Source organism: Dendrobates tinctorius, unplaced genomic scaffold (assembly GCF_039654945.1).
Source record: "Dendrobates tinctorius isolate UK_male_01 unplaced genomic scaffold, ASM3965494v1 ptg000086l, whole genome shotgun sequence".
NCBI lineage: Eukaryota > Metazoa > Chordata > Amphibia > Anura > Dendrobatidae > Dendrobates > Dendrobates tinctorius.
Window position 1 is genome coordinate 19,842,002 of NW_027361754.1, and position 16,337 is coordinate 19,858,338.

The following is a 16,337-nucleotide window of genomic DNA, read 5'->3' on the forward strand; positions in this document are numbered from 1 at the left end:
AAGTGAGTAGGATTTAGCAAAAGATTGAAGGTTCAATCATCATGCAAAATATTTACCATAAAGTATATGAAAAACTATTCTACTTCAGTTCATCAATTATCTGATTCACGGAATTTTTTTTAATTTGGCCTCTTAATAAATTTTGATGCATCTTACTCCAAAGGGCTATTTGTTTGAGACTGGGATATAAAATGCCTGCTTTGATAAATCCTTACCAAACTTTTTTTTTTTAAATACTTTATTAAATTATAGTGATTTATAGTGAATTATAGTTATTAAATTATAGTGAAAGAATTTGAAGGTTTTGCTCTGTAAATTTTTTTTTTTTCAAAGCCGCAGCTCAAGAAAAAGTATGCAGAAATGCAAGTGAGTCACAGTGTTTAGCAACCTTACATAAATGCACTTTAATTAACAATTTTCAAAAAGTAAAAATATAACTAAATAAAAAACAATCCAATGTAGTGATACCATAAAATAATGCACTGACAATTTATAATTTGCTGCTGAGGATGCAAATATTTTATAAAATTGCCCCTTGTGGAGTTTGGTCCTGACACATATTCTCCTACAAAGTAACACAGTCTTACCTTCAGAGGATCTATGGTGAATATATGGTTAGGAATATTGGCTGTCAGGGCCATTTATACTAACAGACTGGGAAAGTGATATTTTGGGAAAGGAGTGCATTTCTGGCTACGGGGCTGAGAGCGGTTTGTATTTCATTGTCACTGACTATCCCATCATAGATACAATGGGAAATACTTACCTAAAAGATATCGCTTTCTCAGTAAGAATTTGGGACATTATGATACAGGAGAATGTTCTTTACTCCCCTCCAAGTACATATTGTGCGCTAAAACATAAATTCACTCTATTTAGAGAAATAATACATCGATGACCTGGAATTGTGGTAAATGTTAATCTATTCATCTCGGCAGAAAGTGGGTGGGAAACATTTCATACTGGTGTCAAAATAACATTTAAGCATTTATGACGAATGTTTATTATCTAGAAAAAGAATAAATATAATCCGGTAGAAGATGTGTTGCTGTCCTCACGTACGGATTTACAGTAGTTCTTGTTTCGATCCTCCATTGTTCACACGAAAATTTTGCTTTGTTTTTTTCGTTGTTTGGTTAATCCAAAACTAAAATTTGAAGATTATAAAGATATCAGATCTAATTCTCCTTTCTTTACAAATAACTCTTAGTGTTCTTGCATAAAAGAGTGTTTAAGTTTCCATTTTGAGAAAAGTAGACACAAAAAAAATCACTTTTAACAAGTAAAATATCAAACACAGTAGGTGCCCGACCTCCCCAGGTTCAGTTCCAGCTCTCCATCACCACTCCGGTCTGTGTGTTTTGGCTGCATTCAATCACTGAGCTATGCACAAACCCCCGAACTTCGTGATTGGCAGCAGCGGAAACATGCACCGTCGACCTGATGTCTCCACTATAGACAAAATACAAAAAATCAGAGAGACAGCTATTTACACTGACGAGCAAAATGGTAATGATGTTTTGCACTTTTGACTTTCTGGCTCCAAATCTCACCATCCAGTACTGATTTGATCGTGAGACTACCATAATTTTATAAACAGTCATCTTGGCTATCTCATATGTAAATGTGACTAGCAGCTATTTAGCATATGATTAGTTATGCAGATTCTTGTCATGCCACTGCATTGCTACGGTTTTGCTCCTGGTGGTGGAAAAATCTTTTTCTTCCTGAATAATACAATATATATATACCTTAGATGCATTCAGTAGAGCATGCGAAGCCACGCGGTGGGGCCCGGAGTAGAGAGATTACATATGAGCTGATGTGATTAAAGCTCCATCGCTGCAATGGTTCTAAGGTGCTGTATTATGCACATACAGTATTTGAAAAGAGAGTGACAGCACGTTATTAAAAGTTGCTGCTAGGAGAACTGTCCCGGCCGGTGACAGTCTCTTAATTACTCACTGCTCCCTCGGTGCGCCGGCGTTTTTCACAGCACGGTGCCGCCGGCTGCAGGGCAGTTGCAGGACCTTCATGACGTCGAAAGTCCCGTGATTGAATCCAGCGAGTTAGTACGGACCAATTCCTTCCTACCGGTTTCGGAAGTGCACGGCTTCCTTCATCAGGTATCCCTGATGAAGGAATCTCGCTACTCCGGGCCCCACCGCGTGGCTTCGAGTGCTCTACTGAATGCATCTAAGGTATATATACACTCTTCTTATAGTGTCCTTAGAACACATATGTTTATTGCATATTTTTGATTGTTATCTTATATTATTTATTCATTTTGCAATTTATACAACCTATTTTTATATGGTGTTGTCTCAATTGGGGTGAAGTCCAGGATTGCGGTAGTTTTAGAATACAAATACTTATTGAATATTTTTGATTTTCATTTTATGCATTTATTTGATTATCTAAGACGCTTTTTGTTTTTCTGTAATTCATTGTCGCATGGTATTATTTGATAGCCCTACAATTAGGGTGGTGTTTGGATTTATGTGGATTATTTTGCACAGACATATTTTAATATTATTTGGATTTTAAATTACAACATAGTGGTGTGTTGTTTGTCTTGCAGCAGATATTCCATGTACTAGCGCCCCTAATATATATATTAAAATTGCCAAACAGATGCCTGTCCATTACTAACCCCTGGGTTTGATGCCAGCTGACATTACACAGCTGATATCAACTCCCAAAAATATTACCCCAATTGCCACCACACCAGTGCAATCAGGAGGAACTGGGCAAAGCACCAGAATTATTGCATCTGTAAGGGGTTGAAGGTTTTACCCCTTTAAGCTCACTATGCTGCTAATTACTGTAAATATGCATGTACGATATATTTCATTGCTACGTAATTTTGTTATGCTGTGTTTAGTATGTGTATACCAGGTTATTTAATGTAATATTGTTAATGGGCCACTAGATGGGGCACAGAAGTTTACATACTTCCACAAAGGGTTAAGTGGGAATGTAGATAGTTAACATTGGAAGGGTCACTTAGTGTAAAGGAAGGGGGCTTTCTAGGGAGAGTGAGTGAGGGCGAGGACACCCATAGAGCTCGGGTGGTCTCTGGCCCAGGCAACTTAAATACCCTGCAACGATATTTAGAAGTGAGAGTCCAGTAATCCAGAACATGAGAAACAGCATCAGTACAGCTACAGAAGAAGCAGTAAAGTTACAGCTGCAGTCCAAGTAGCATAGCGATAGCTACAGACGTTTTCTAGAGAAGAAACTACATTGGGGTACACAGCAGGACAGACAGGTGGTTTACTCATCATGTGGCAGTTCCTAGCATGGGCAGACGCCCTCATGGTCAGAGAAAAATGCCCAGGGGAACTCTCAAAGGAAGCCAGGCTGCACAGGGAGAATACCGAGGAAACATACAGTTTGGTACGACCCAATCTCGAGCCGTGTAGCAGAGTGAGTGAGGAAGGAAAGGAAGAAGTGATGTGTAATGTGAATACTGCAGTAACTGATGTACTGGATCTGGATGTACTGCGAAGTTCTGAGAGTAAAGTTTGATATTTAGAATTATACCTCGACTGTGTCTCTGATCATTCATCTAAGGCCAAGTGTGACCCTACGAAAAGGAGGGTGAACCTCGTCGGCACCAGGAATGGAGACACAAGTAAGCTACAAGAGCAATGTAGTGTTTCTGTGAAGGGAAGCCAGGGCTCAGGTGCCCCAGTGTCCTCGGCCATGACTACGGCCCTGGCCGACCTTTACACATCTAACTGTTGTACCAATTCTGGGGCAGCTGCGTGCTGGTATTTTTAAGCCGGGAAGGGACCAATATCCATGGATCTTCCCAGCCTGATAATATCAGCCCCCAGCTGTCTGATTTATATTGGCTAGTTATCAAAAATAGGGGAGACCCCACACAATTTTATTTTAATTAAATATTTATTTAATAGTTCAAAAAAGGTTTAAAAACACCCTTTAGTGCCACATGAAAGGCACTAAAGTGTGCAACTTTATAATATTTACGGGGGCGGAAATTAACCTAAGCTCTCCTTCCTATAACAACTCTCCCTGAACTGCTTCCAGAGGTCAATTTGTCGAACATCGCATCACCGGGTCTCCTATGAGACCTAATGACTGGATGTGGCCAGCCAATCATAGTAATGCCAGTAGCCAAAATGACACTCGAGCACCCATGACATTGGATCTAGTAATGAGCGTACCTGAGCACCCCCGATGCTCGATTGACTATCGAGCAGTGGTAAGCACGTTCACTCATCACTAATTACAAGTCCATCTCTAGAAATCTTGATGTTTCTTTGTCCATGGTGGGCAACATTATCAAGAAATTTACAACCCATTTCACTATAGCTATTCTCCCTGTAAGGATTCTGGACTTTCCTTTGTGCCTGTGTAGGGAAGGTGACTTGTAATATACAGAAACTTGGCACACACTTGTGAATTCTGATGCAGAAAGGTGATTTTTAATAAAGTACAGTACATACATACAGACGTTTCGGTCTATGACCTTCATCAATGTACTGTGGATTGGAACATAAAAAGTAAAATAAATATAAAAGTGACAAAAAGAAAGTATATACAAAACAACTGGGTAGATAAACCAGAATATATCATAGACAAATGCAGAGACATCAAGTACATTAAAGCACATGTGTACATAGTTAATATAATGCGTAAACAGAAGAAACAATGGAGACCAAGATCTGCAGATAAGGAGAAACACATACCAAAGGCTGTACTGTGTGCTCAGGACAATTGGGCATGAATAGAAAAGATCCTAAGGGGAAAAGGAGTAATTGTAGTCTCTAGGACAAACACGTGGTGAGATTGTGTATAAACGTTTCTGAATAACATACCAGTGGGTGAGGAGGCACAGGAAGCCGTCTCTCTATAAAGGGGGAATATAATAATGGGCAGCTGAGTCGGTTAATCTACCTTAATGGAACATGTAAAAAGAGTGTCTCTGGGGTCTTACCGTGAAATAGCTGTGGCAGCAAGACGCGGTATCCGCCGCGAATCAAATGGTGCGCTATCAATGGGGAGCGTCATGGTTTATATCCCTGAGATAAACGTGGAGGCTGAGCGGAAGTGCGCAACCGGAAGTGAGCCGGCGTGCGCTCCATGTACATCATTATGCGTTCCAGGTGCCGCACAAGAGATGAGGCACAGAGGTGAATCATACTGTATTAAAGAAGACGACTTACCAGTAAAATTACTGTTGGTTTACGGGCCTAAGGCGGCCACAGTGACGGACCTGTCAGGAGCGTCAATAAGTGAAGGGACGGTGCGTACATGTACGTCCCTGGTGTGAAAGTACGGTGTGCATAACGGGCACTAGAAACGGAGGGCCGTGAAGTGAAGTGCGGTGTACTTCTGAGGCCGTCAGGCGGACGGCGAGTGAATAAACTTGCACCTGTTGTACCCGACACTTGCCTCCATCGAGTCTCTGTTACGTCTCTGCGCGGTAAGAAAGGGACCACCCCCCAGTCCGGCCCACCGACCCTACACTTGGCGTAGTTGGCAGGATCAACGCCGCTAATACAAGATCTTCTGCGGCAGGCCTGCCTCAAGGGATGGAAAAAGACTCAGACTGCTCTGTGTGGATTATAAGCACCTGTGGAATACAAATCACCTACCTGTGGATTATAAATTGGGAGCGCTGTGGCGCATCTGCGTTGCCAGCAGAGGATCTGGGGCAGTGTCTGGTCCGGAGCAAGATGGCGGTGCTGCTTCAGTGCAGAGGAGAGATCCAGGTGTTTGCCCTTGTTCCCAATGGACTAGGGCCCCCTCCTACGTATCCCTGGGGACAGCAATATGTACCAGGAGGCCGACGCTTCCACATACTAGACCCTGATAAGTGGGTGGAAAGGCCTGTAGATGCCCCACCCAGCAGAGGGAGTGGAAGAGAGGAAAAGTTTGGCTGCGGCTGTCTGGTGCCATTTGAGTGCTGCTCATCGGACGATATGCGACACTGTGGATGTCGGGCCATTGGGCGCCTAGAGTGGCGATGGCACCGGGAGGTCGAGTCACGCCAGGAAACGTCTCCCTCAGAGTCCTGGGCAGGAAGCTGGATGATGAGCGGAGAAGTGGAGCCTTTGCGGAGCCAGCAGGAGCAGCCACTGAAGATACCAACATGGGACCGGCCTGCGGAGCTCCTGAGTCTGGAGACTAGCCCCGCCAGATGGCAGGGTGAAGAGCAGAGACTGCCGGAGGAGCCGCGTGATAACGTGATGGAGGCCACGGTGCCAGGGAAGGTGAGAATTCCCCTGGTCCCACCGGTGGCCCTGCAAGCAGTCTCTACCATTCAGCCACAGCCCGCGGCATCCTGTGTCCCTGAGAGTATGATCAGGGGAGGCCCTACTGTCTACGTGGAGCTGAGCGGGGCCTCCGGTCCTAACCCCGAGCCACCCTGCCCGGTGATGCCACGCCCGGTGTCGCCGGTGCGGAACCTGTCACTGGAAAACGCTGTTGCGTTCCACTTGCCAGACATGACAACTTCCCCGAAGCCAGCCACTACTACTACTATACTGGCTCCGGCTCCGGCTGAAACTCTGGATGCGACCCATCTTGCGGCCGCAGCTATGCCGGCGTTGGAGCCGTCTGTTGCCGATGAGTTGGTTCCTGTGGCCCAATCTGCGAGAAATATGGCTGTCCCTGCTCGACACCCAGTCCCAGCGGCTGCTGGGCCGCAGACATCATCAGCCGCCTCTGCCCTGCTCTCATCCCCGGCTAAGTCCCGCCCACCGGACTCCCGGGCTCATACTGGACCCTCCGTTTGGGTCGCGGAGGTCATCAAAGGGAAGAAGGCCAGAGAGCGGGAGATTTGGGGGCTTCTTCATGAAAAAGGAGAGGCTGGCATGGCAGCCACACGATCCCAGGGACGGCTTGTGTATACGAACACACCCAAAGGATATGGGTTTATCCGAGACCTTGTGACAGGCCAGAAGGTTTATCTCAATGTTGCCTCTGTCCGTCATGGCCGGGCCTTGCAGGAGGGGGACTTAGTATCCAATTATAAGGAGTATTGTCCCCACGGTTACTATGCCATAGCCGTGCTCGCAGAATCCGAAGAACACGAGCCCCCGTAAAGAGAACTGTTGCCGACACTCTCGGTATCCCGGGTACTCCACAGCTGGGGGGCCCTTACTACTGACCACCAGAAGGTGGAGTGAACTGTCAGGAGTTTGTTTCACCGTTGTGCAAGTCATAAGGACAGGTTGCGCCAGATGAAAAAAAAAAAATGTTGTTTATCGGTGGTTTACATTTTGTTTTTTTGTTCCTCTTACAGGATAGTCTACGTTGACTTGTTAGCCTGACAGAGCGGGGATAGGTAGGAGAGGGAGAGTGTCCATGTCCAAGGAAGGGGGAAGAAGACATGTGATGTTTGTTATAATATGTTGGTTTTAAAGCATTAGTAAAAAGAGAAAAAATGTGAAAATGGGGTACTTGTGATATTGTAAAGTTGTTTGCTATATAATTTGCACAAGAAAATGCAACAGGTCCGGGTAAGAGAGGGTCTGAGCGACCAAAGGGAAGTGAGATACGAAGGGGGTCTATGTGTTGAGAAGGTCTGGGAGACCAAGACGCTGACCATGACGTGTAACCAAAAGAAAGGCAAAGAGATGGAGGACGTGAGAAATACAGTCGTCCTAGGTCAGGTCTCTGACACCACGGACACCCCTGAAGGAAGAAGTCGGACGCCGACAATGATCTGGTAGGTGTAAGGCCTCGATCATGGCGTACCGGATAGTGGAAGGTGACAGAAGGGGGGAGTAGGGGAAGGTACATGCCGGAAAGAGAATCCAGGTGGACCTAGCCCAATTTGAAAGACGTTGTCATGTGGCGTGCGCGCTGGCGAGCAGCAGTAGGCTGCTCGGAGAATGGTGCTCCCGGTTTGGTTCGGCCCCCATGGGTACTGGGTTTGGCCCAACAGCTGGTCCGACAACAGAAGGTAGAGTAAGCTTCAGAACGAGGAAGGCAGGGACTACGATTGTCGAGGACGACAATAGACAAAGGGAGGGGGAGTGTAGGGAAGGTGACCTGACGGACGGACGGACTTGTCAGAATAGAAAAAGGAAGGTTTGCACAGTTTAGACAGGTGTCAGTTATTACAGTGGGGAAACAGCTAGGAAAGTGTAGTGGACGTGCAGTACCTTGGGTTGACCATTAGAGGGTAGGGAGGAGTGTGAGCATAGGACTTGACATCAGCTTAGGGCTCAAGAAACCGTTGGTCATGGGGGCGGAGTCAGAGGGAACCGGGAAAGTTATAAATTTAACAGGAGGGTTCCAGAAAGTTCCAGTCCCCAGGGGGAGCTCAAGTGACAGGAAGACTGTGACAGTTTGTGCACTGTGAGGAAAACTAAACTAGGGGGACAGAGGAGAGAGGAAGTCAGGGGGGTGGTCCTGACACAAGGTACTGCACAAGAGACGAGGCACAGAGGTGAAGCATACCGTATTAAGGAAGACGACTGGCCAGTAAAATTACTGTTGGTTTACGGGCCTAAGGCGGCCACAGTGACGGTCCTGTCAGAAGCGTCAATAAGTGAAGAAGGGACGGTGCGTACATGTACGTCCCTGGTGTGAAAGTACGGTATGCATAACGGGCCCTAGAAATGGAGGGCCGTGAAGTGCGGTGTACTTCTGAGGCCGTCAGGTGGACGGCGAGTGAATAAACTTGGACCTGTTGTACCCGACACTTGCCTCCATCGTGTCTCTGTTACGTCTCTGCACGGTAAGAAAGGGACCACCCCCCCAGTCCGGCCCACCGACCCTACACCTGTTTTGCCCTGATCCAAGATGGAGTTTTGTTTCTCACCCTGTCATGGAACTTCCTATCTGTCCTGATTATTTAAGTCCGGGTCATGTGCTCCTCTTTACCTGAGTATTTTGTTGCTGTTGGCTCCTGAGCTCTTCCCTGTCTGCTGATGGACTCCCTGCTGCTGCTCATTACTTGGTGCACTGCCTCTCCACATTCTCCTGTCTACAGTCTTCTGTAAATCTCCCTGATGCTGTCTGTGCTTAACTAGTGTTTGGACTGCTAGTTGGAGCTATTTGCCCCTAGAACTGCTGTGGCCAGTAAGGAATCCTGACATCATCATCTCCTCAATGTCAGGCTGCTGCAATGCAGGTATGTGCCGACTCCACTAGATGGCAATAGAGTGGAGGAAGGAATGCACTCTCCCAAGGAAGGCCTGCAGCAGCGACAGCTGAAACCAGGTGGCAGCAGGAAAGTCAGAATAGCCGGGTCACAAAATAGACTGTAGCACAGTACCAAAGGAATAAGCAAACTCAAGGTCACAATCAAGCCAAAGAAGTCAGAGCCAGACAGGAGCGGATAAGCCAAAGACACAAGACAGAAGCAGGTCCGAATACAAGCCAAGTCAAAAGCCAGGGGGTCAACAAACTAACAGGGAAACAATGAGTCAGGACAGACAGAGGATATAAACAGACACGGGGCAAGTCAGGGATCACAGCAGGACAAATCAGGATATACCAGAGTCAGGTACACATGCCGTAGGCAGAACTATAGCTGACACAGCCTGCAGGATGCAGCAGAGCTAAATAGCAAACCTGAAACCAGACTGAGGATGAGAAAAGTTAACCCCAGACATGATCAGACCGGGACAAGGGAAGAGAGGACTCAAAACCCGGTCTGGATCATGACACTCTAGGTCTGTGTTAGTCTGGGCTGCGGCGCTGGACTTGTGCGGGACTTTCAGCCCAAAAGGTACACATAGTGACCTTCTCTGGTTGATGCCACTTCTATATAATGCTGGGCTTCTATGTTTAAGTGCCGAGTGCATTCTCACCTTTAAGATTGCTGGACTTCTACACTTTATTGCTGTATGCGCTCATTCTTAAATATCGCTGGACTGCCTCATTAAATGTGGTGGAGTGCTTATTCACATACTTTCTGCTGGACTTCTACGTTTAGTGCCTTGTACACACCTGCGTTATATTACTGTTGGACTGGTTATATTAGCGGACGCGCCCCACTCTTCAGTTACTCGGGACATTTCTATATTGAGCTGTGCATTCGTTACTATTGCAGGAAGTGCTCTGTTAGTTTTACTTTACTTGCATCATTCCATAATGTGCTGTGTTTTCGCTACAATTACAGGAAGTGCTCTGTTAGTTTTGCTTTATTTGCATCATTCTATACTGTGCTGTGTTTTCGTTAGTATTGCAGGAAGTGCTCTGTTAGTTTTGTCACACTTTTTAAATATACTTATTTGCACCAACTTTGGTCTCAGTTCCATATAATCCCACGCAATCTGTAGTACCCATATAATTGTTACACTTCCTGAACGTGGATGGCAGAGAAAAATTGATGAAAGGTTGCAATGCAAGATAGTACAGATGGTGATAAACAGCCCCAACCAAGTCCCAAAGAAACTCAAGCTGTCCTGCAGGGTTAGTGTGCATCAGTGTCATTGCAAACTGGAGTTTGACAAAATGTACGTGAGTAAGCCAAAGTCTTTCTGGGAAACCATCTTGTGGACAGATGAGACCAAGATAGAGCTTTTTGGTAAAGCACATCATTCTACTGTTTACCAAAAATGGCCTACAAAGAAAAAAACATAGTACCTACAGTCACATATAGTGGAGGTTCAAAAATGTTTTTGGGTTATTTTGTTGCCTCTAGCAATAGGTGCCTTGACTGTGTGCAAGGCATCATAAAATCTGAAGATTACCAAAGGATTTTGGGTGGCAATGTAGTACCCAGACTCAGAAAGCTGGGTTTGTGTCCTAGGTCATATGTCTTCCAGCAGGATAATGATCCCAAATATAAATCAAGAAGCCCCCATAAATGGTGAGTAACAGAGCGCTGGAGAGTTCTGAAGTGGCAGAAATTAGTCTGAACCTAAATCCCATTTATGACCTGTGGAGAGATCTTAAAATTGCTGTTGGGAATAGGTGCCTTCACATATGAGAGACCTGGTCCAAAATTCCAGCTGAGAGGTGTAAGAAGCTTGTTGGTGGTTATAGGAAGTGACTGATTGCAGTTATTTATTACCAAAGGTGTGCAACCAATTTTGTCCGGCCCAATTTTTGGGCTTTTGTGTGAAATGATGTCAAATTTGCCTTTTTTTTCTCTGTTTTGTTTTGTGCTGTTCCAGTACAAAGAGGAAATAACCATGCTTATAACAAAACATTCGTAACTGCAATAATTGTCTGGGAGAATTACTTCATTTTCTGGAACAATTTCAAGGGTGCCATAACTTTCGGCACCCTTTTAACTTTTTTTATACATTGTGATAGTAGACAAAGATGAGAAGACAGCAATGATAATAGATGTGGCAGTGCCAAGTGGCAGAACATCAGAATGAAGGAATATGAGAAGCTGGAGAAATACCAGGGCCTCAAATGAGAACTGGAGAAGATGTGGATGGTGAAGGCAACAGTAATTCCAGTGGTGATAGGAGCACTTGAAGCAGTGACCCCCTAAGGCCTCTTTCACACATCAGGTTTTCGCCGTCAGGCGCGATCCGGCGCTTTTGACAGAAACCGGATCCGGCGAAATGCAATGCCGGATCCGGTTTCCCCCCCATTGACTTGCATTTGCGCTGGATCGCGCCGGATGGCCATGCGTTTCATCCGGTTTTCGCCGGATCCGGCAATGTGTCGCGATCCGGCGTCTGGAAAAAACGTCTACTGTAACTTTTTTGTCTCCGGCGAAAAAGCCGGACACGCCGGATCCGGCGCGTCCGGCTTTTTTACACAATGAAAGCCTATGAGCGCCGCAATGCGCCGGATCCGGCGAAAGCCAGATCCGGTGGCCGGATCCGGTTTTTTTGGTCTGAGCATGCTCAGTAGCTCTGCCCACAAGACATATATAAAAGCAAGACAGTGGGACCCACAGCCACACCCAACATGCCACCCAAGCCAAGAACCAGGAGAAGGCAGCAGACATCTGCAGCACCATCAGCACCACCACCACCCCAAATGGAGCAGCAAATGGAACATGCTGAGGAGGGGAGTCCAGAAGCAGATGAGAGACGGTAATTATCAAATCCCCCATTCCTCCAAACTAGGGCCATGGAATATCAAGATATTCATTGGCCCTTTGTTTCTCTTTATTCAACAGCCGCCAAAGAGATGCAGCAGCAGCAGCAGAAATGGCATCACTGGCAGCAGCAACAGCAGCAGCAATACCCACAGCCATGGAGTCTGGCCATCAACAGGACAGCACATCATCTTCTGGGAGCCCTCCCTCGCATCGTCAGCGTTTGACGGTAAGTTTTTATTTCCAAAATCCATCATCTCTGTAATATATGTCTATTCATTGACTTTTATTTCAAAACAGGAATCACAAGATGAAGAGGAGCTCCCAGAAGAAGAAGGAAGGGGTGGACAGACACCTGGAGTGGGCTCACAATTGGTAAGTTTTTTGCATCAAACGCAGAAACACAACATCACACTACACACAACACATAGAAAACAATGTTCTGCAGACCACACACAGCAAACAAATGCCTACATCCAAAGACATAACATTTTTTGTTTTCTTCTCTAGTCTTCCCAATCTGGTGCTCGGCCAAGAGGTCCTCGCAGTGCCTCCCAGGGTCATCGGCGACAGCAACGCGGCGGTCACCAGCGTGTAAGTATAAATATTTTTGCTTTGTTTTTTTGCACTTTTTATTTCATTTCTTTTGTGGAGGCTAATTATGTTATTTTTGTCTTTTTCTTTAACAGCCTTCACAGCGTGCTCCCGACTCTGACGGTGAGGATGGAGGGATTGATGTGGACCGCCTCATCGATCTCGTCAGAGAAAGGGAGCCGCTCTGGAATATGGCTGACCGCCGCCACGCTGACCTGATCGTTACCCGACGACTCTGGGAGGAAATCTGTTCTCTCCTTGTGGGCCGCTGGGAGGACCTCGAAGCTCGGGCCCAGATTAAAGAGCGTAAGTATATACAGTACCGGTTGCTTGATGTAAACCAGTGTTTCCCGAACTCCAGTCCTCGTGGTCCCCACGGATCATGTGTTCAGGATTTCTATTTTCTATGGAAATCCTGAAAACATGACCCCTGGGGACCATGAGGACTGGAGTTTGTGAAACACTGATGTTGTATACTAACCACTCCTTTCTCGTTTCAGGGAACAGAATTGTGAATCGGTGGCGGTCTGTGAGGGATCGTTTCAAGAAGGAGTTCAATAAAGAGATGCGGGCCCCGAGTGGATCTGGAGGACGCAGGAGCAAGTACAAGTACGCACAAGCCCTGTCGTTCCTCCGGGAAACAATGCTCACCACAAGGTAAATATTACACACCACATGTGAAAAAAATGTTAGATGTAACGTTTTTTTTTCAGCCAGGGCCATACCATGTCAGTATTTTAATTGTTTTTTTTTCTCTTTATTACACAGCACGGTGAGCAGCACTCGGGAGCCTGCACGATTGGACCCTTCTGAGGCGATCCCTGAGGAGACCGGCACCGAGGGACACTTCGACCGCCCCGGTACATCTGCACCTTCCCAGCCTTCCCACACATTCGACCCATCTGTCCCATCCACCAGCACAGGAGCATCGTGGCCGCCTACATTACATGAAGCTGCTGGTGAGGAGATCGCTTTCCCTTTACCCCACCCTTCTGCCCCTGCCACCTCTAGTACACCTGCGGGTACTGGGCGGCAGCGGCAGAGGGGTCAGGAAAAGAGTTATGCGCAAGAGTTCTTGCATCTGAATGCATCTTTCCAGAACTGTCTCAAAGTCTTGTCAGAGCAAATCTCCGCAGGCTTTCAGCAGATCAACTCCAGCATTCTGGAGGTGAAGACACTTCTGCAAACCATGCATTCAGAAGCAAGATCTTCGCCAAACCAAACCTTTTTCAGGTCTGTTGTGGAGCGCATGGCAACACTATCTCCTACCCAGCAGATGCATGTAATGCATTCGTGCCACGGTGCTCTACAACAGGTTACCTCCCAACCTCCACCTCCCACCACTGTAGTTCCTCCACCTGCACCCCCTCCAGCCACTTTCCATCCTCCCCCTCCTATTACATCTGCACCCCCTCCAGCCACTTTCCATCCTCCCCCTCCTATTACATCTGCACCCCCTCCAGCCACTTTCCATCCTCCCCCTCCTATTACATACCAGCAACCTCACCAGTACCAGCAACCTCCCCAGTACCAGACATCTCCCCACTTCCAGCAACCTGCCCCGTACCAAACTCCTTCCCCGTACCAAACTCCTTCCCCGTACCAAACTCCTTCCCCGTACCAAACTCCTTCCCCATACAACTTTCCATCAACATCATCTGCTCCTACAGTCCCTGCCCAACCCTCCACTCCACCGCCCACCACCTCTTCTGCCTCCCACATGTCCACCCATTCTGTAGCTTTTTCCACACCTTCACCTCTAACTGTTCCTTCCCCACCACGATCCCAGTCCTCTCTCCACACACCCAGTGTCGAAGTGTCCCGCAGCCCCTCCAGCAGTATTTCCACCCCACAGTACACAGATTTGTAATGTGTGTTTTTTGTAATAAAAATGCCCATTGGGTTTAAAACCTTTATTAAAAAAGTTTTTTGTACTTTAAAAACATTTTACAAAAAAAAAAAAAATTTAAATAAAAGTTAAATTATCGTTTCACAATGGTTGTCTGTCATTTCTTTCTGCGGCGAACTATGTTTTAAAAAAAGGTTAAATACAGGGTATTTCAAAGGTAAAAAGGTATTCAAAACCAGGTATATAACTGTGGGTAAATTTTAGCTTTTTGCCACAGTTGTGTTCCTGGTTGTGTTTGAAGCAAAGTATTTCACCTAAAAAGTTGTGTTTATTGTTGGTGATTTCCTACCAATGTACACAACTTTTGTTAAAAGGTGAAATACTTTGCATAAAACACAACCAGGTACACACCTGTGGCCTAAAGGTAAAAATAGTAAGACCATGACAAGATAGCCAACTTTGGTTGGCAAAGGTATATACTGTTGGTCCAGAAGGTACACAAGTTTAGGGCACAAATCTTTCACACTCTGTCATCCCAGTGTACTCTGCCTTGAGGTGACATAAAGTATAGTGGAAAATTGTCCCTGAAACCGTCACAGAACTTCTAGTGGTAATATTTCCAATGACAACATCCATCTTCGCCAGTAACTTGCTCTTCTCTCCAACCTGCACTTTCTTCTCTACAACCTGTCAAAGAAGGGCTGTAGGAACATGCTATATCTAGTTTTCCAGTAGCCAATCCCATTCGGAAGGCCACAAGGGTCAATTTTAAAAACCGGATCCGGCGTAATCCGTCGAAAAACGGATAGAAAAACGGATAGAAAAACGGATGAACCAGATGAGACGGATCCGGTTTTGTCTGTCAAGAACAAGACGGATCCGGCAGAAAACCGGATCCGGCACTTCAGGTTTTACAAAACATTTGCCGGATCCGGCATTCCGGCACGACGCCGGATCGCGCCTGACGCCGAAAACCTGATGTGTGAAAGTAGCCTTAGCTGGAAGAATGGCTACAACAGATCCCAGGAGCAACATCTGAGCTCTCTGTTCAGAAATGCACAATTCTGGGAACAACTAAGATTCTGCGCAGAAGCCTCAAACTCCCAGGCCTCTGGTAGAGGACTCGATTATGAGAAGAGACAAAATAAAGACCACCCTCTTTGGAGGTGTGGAGGAATAAAAAATAAACAACAGAATCTAACTCCAAGTAAATCAAACTTCTGTGAAATCAAACTGTCCACTTAGGAAGCAACACTGATTGACAATCAATTTCACATGCTGTTGTGCAAATGGAATAGACAACAGATGGAAATTATTGGCAATTATCAAGACACCCTCAATAAAGGAGTGGTACTGCAGGTGGTGACCACAGACCACATCTTAGTACTAATGCTTTCTGGCTGATGTTTTGGTCATTTTGAATGTTGGCTGTGCTTTCACACTCGTGGTAGCATGAGATGGACTCAACAACCCACACAAGTGGCTAAGTTAGTGCAGCTCATCCAGGATGGCACATCAATGCGAACTGTGGCAAGAAGGTTTGCTTGTCTGTCAGCGTAGTGTCCAGAGGCTGGAGGCGCTACCAGGAGAAAGGCCAGTACACCAGGAGACGTGGAGGGGGCCATAGGAGGGCAACAACCCAGCAGCAGGACCACCTTTGTGCAAGGAAGAACAGGAGCAGCACTACCAGAGCCCTGCAAAATGTCCTCCAGCAGGCCACAAATGTGCATGTGTCTGCACAAACAGTTAGAAACCGACTCCATGAGGATGGTCTGAGGGCCCGACGTCCACAGATGAGAGTTGTGCTCACAGCTAAACACCGTGCAGGACACTTGGCATTTGCCACAGAACACCAGTATTGGAAAACTCACCACTGACGCCCTGTGCTCTTCACAG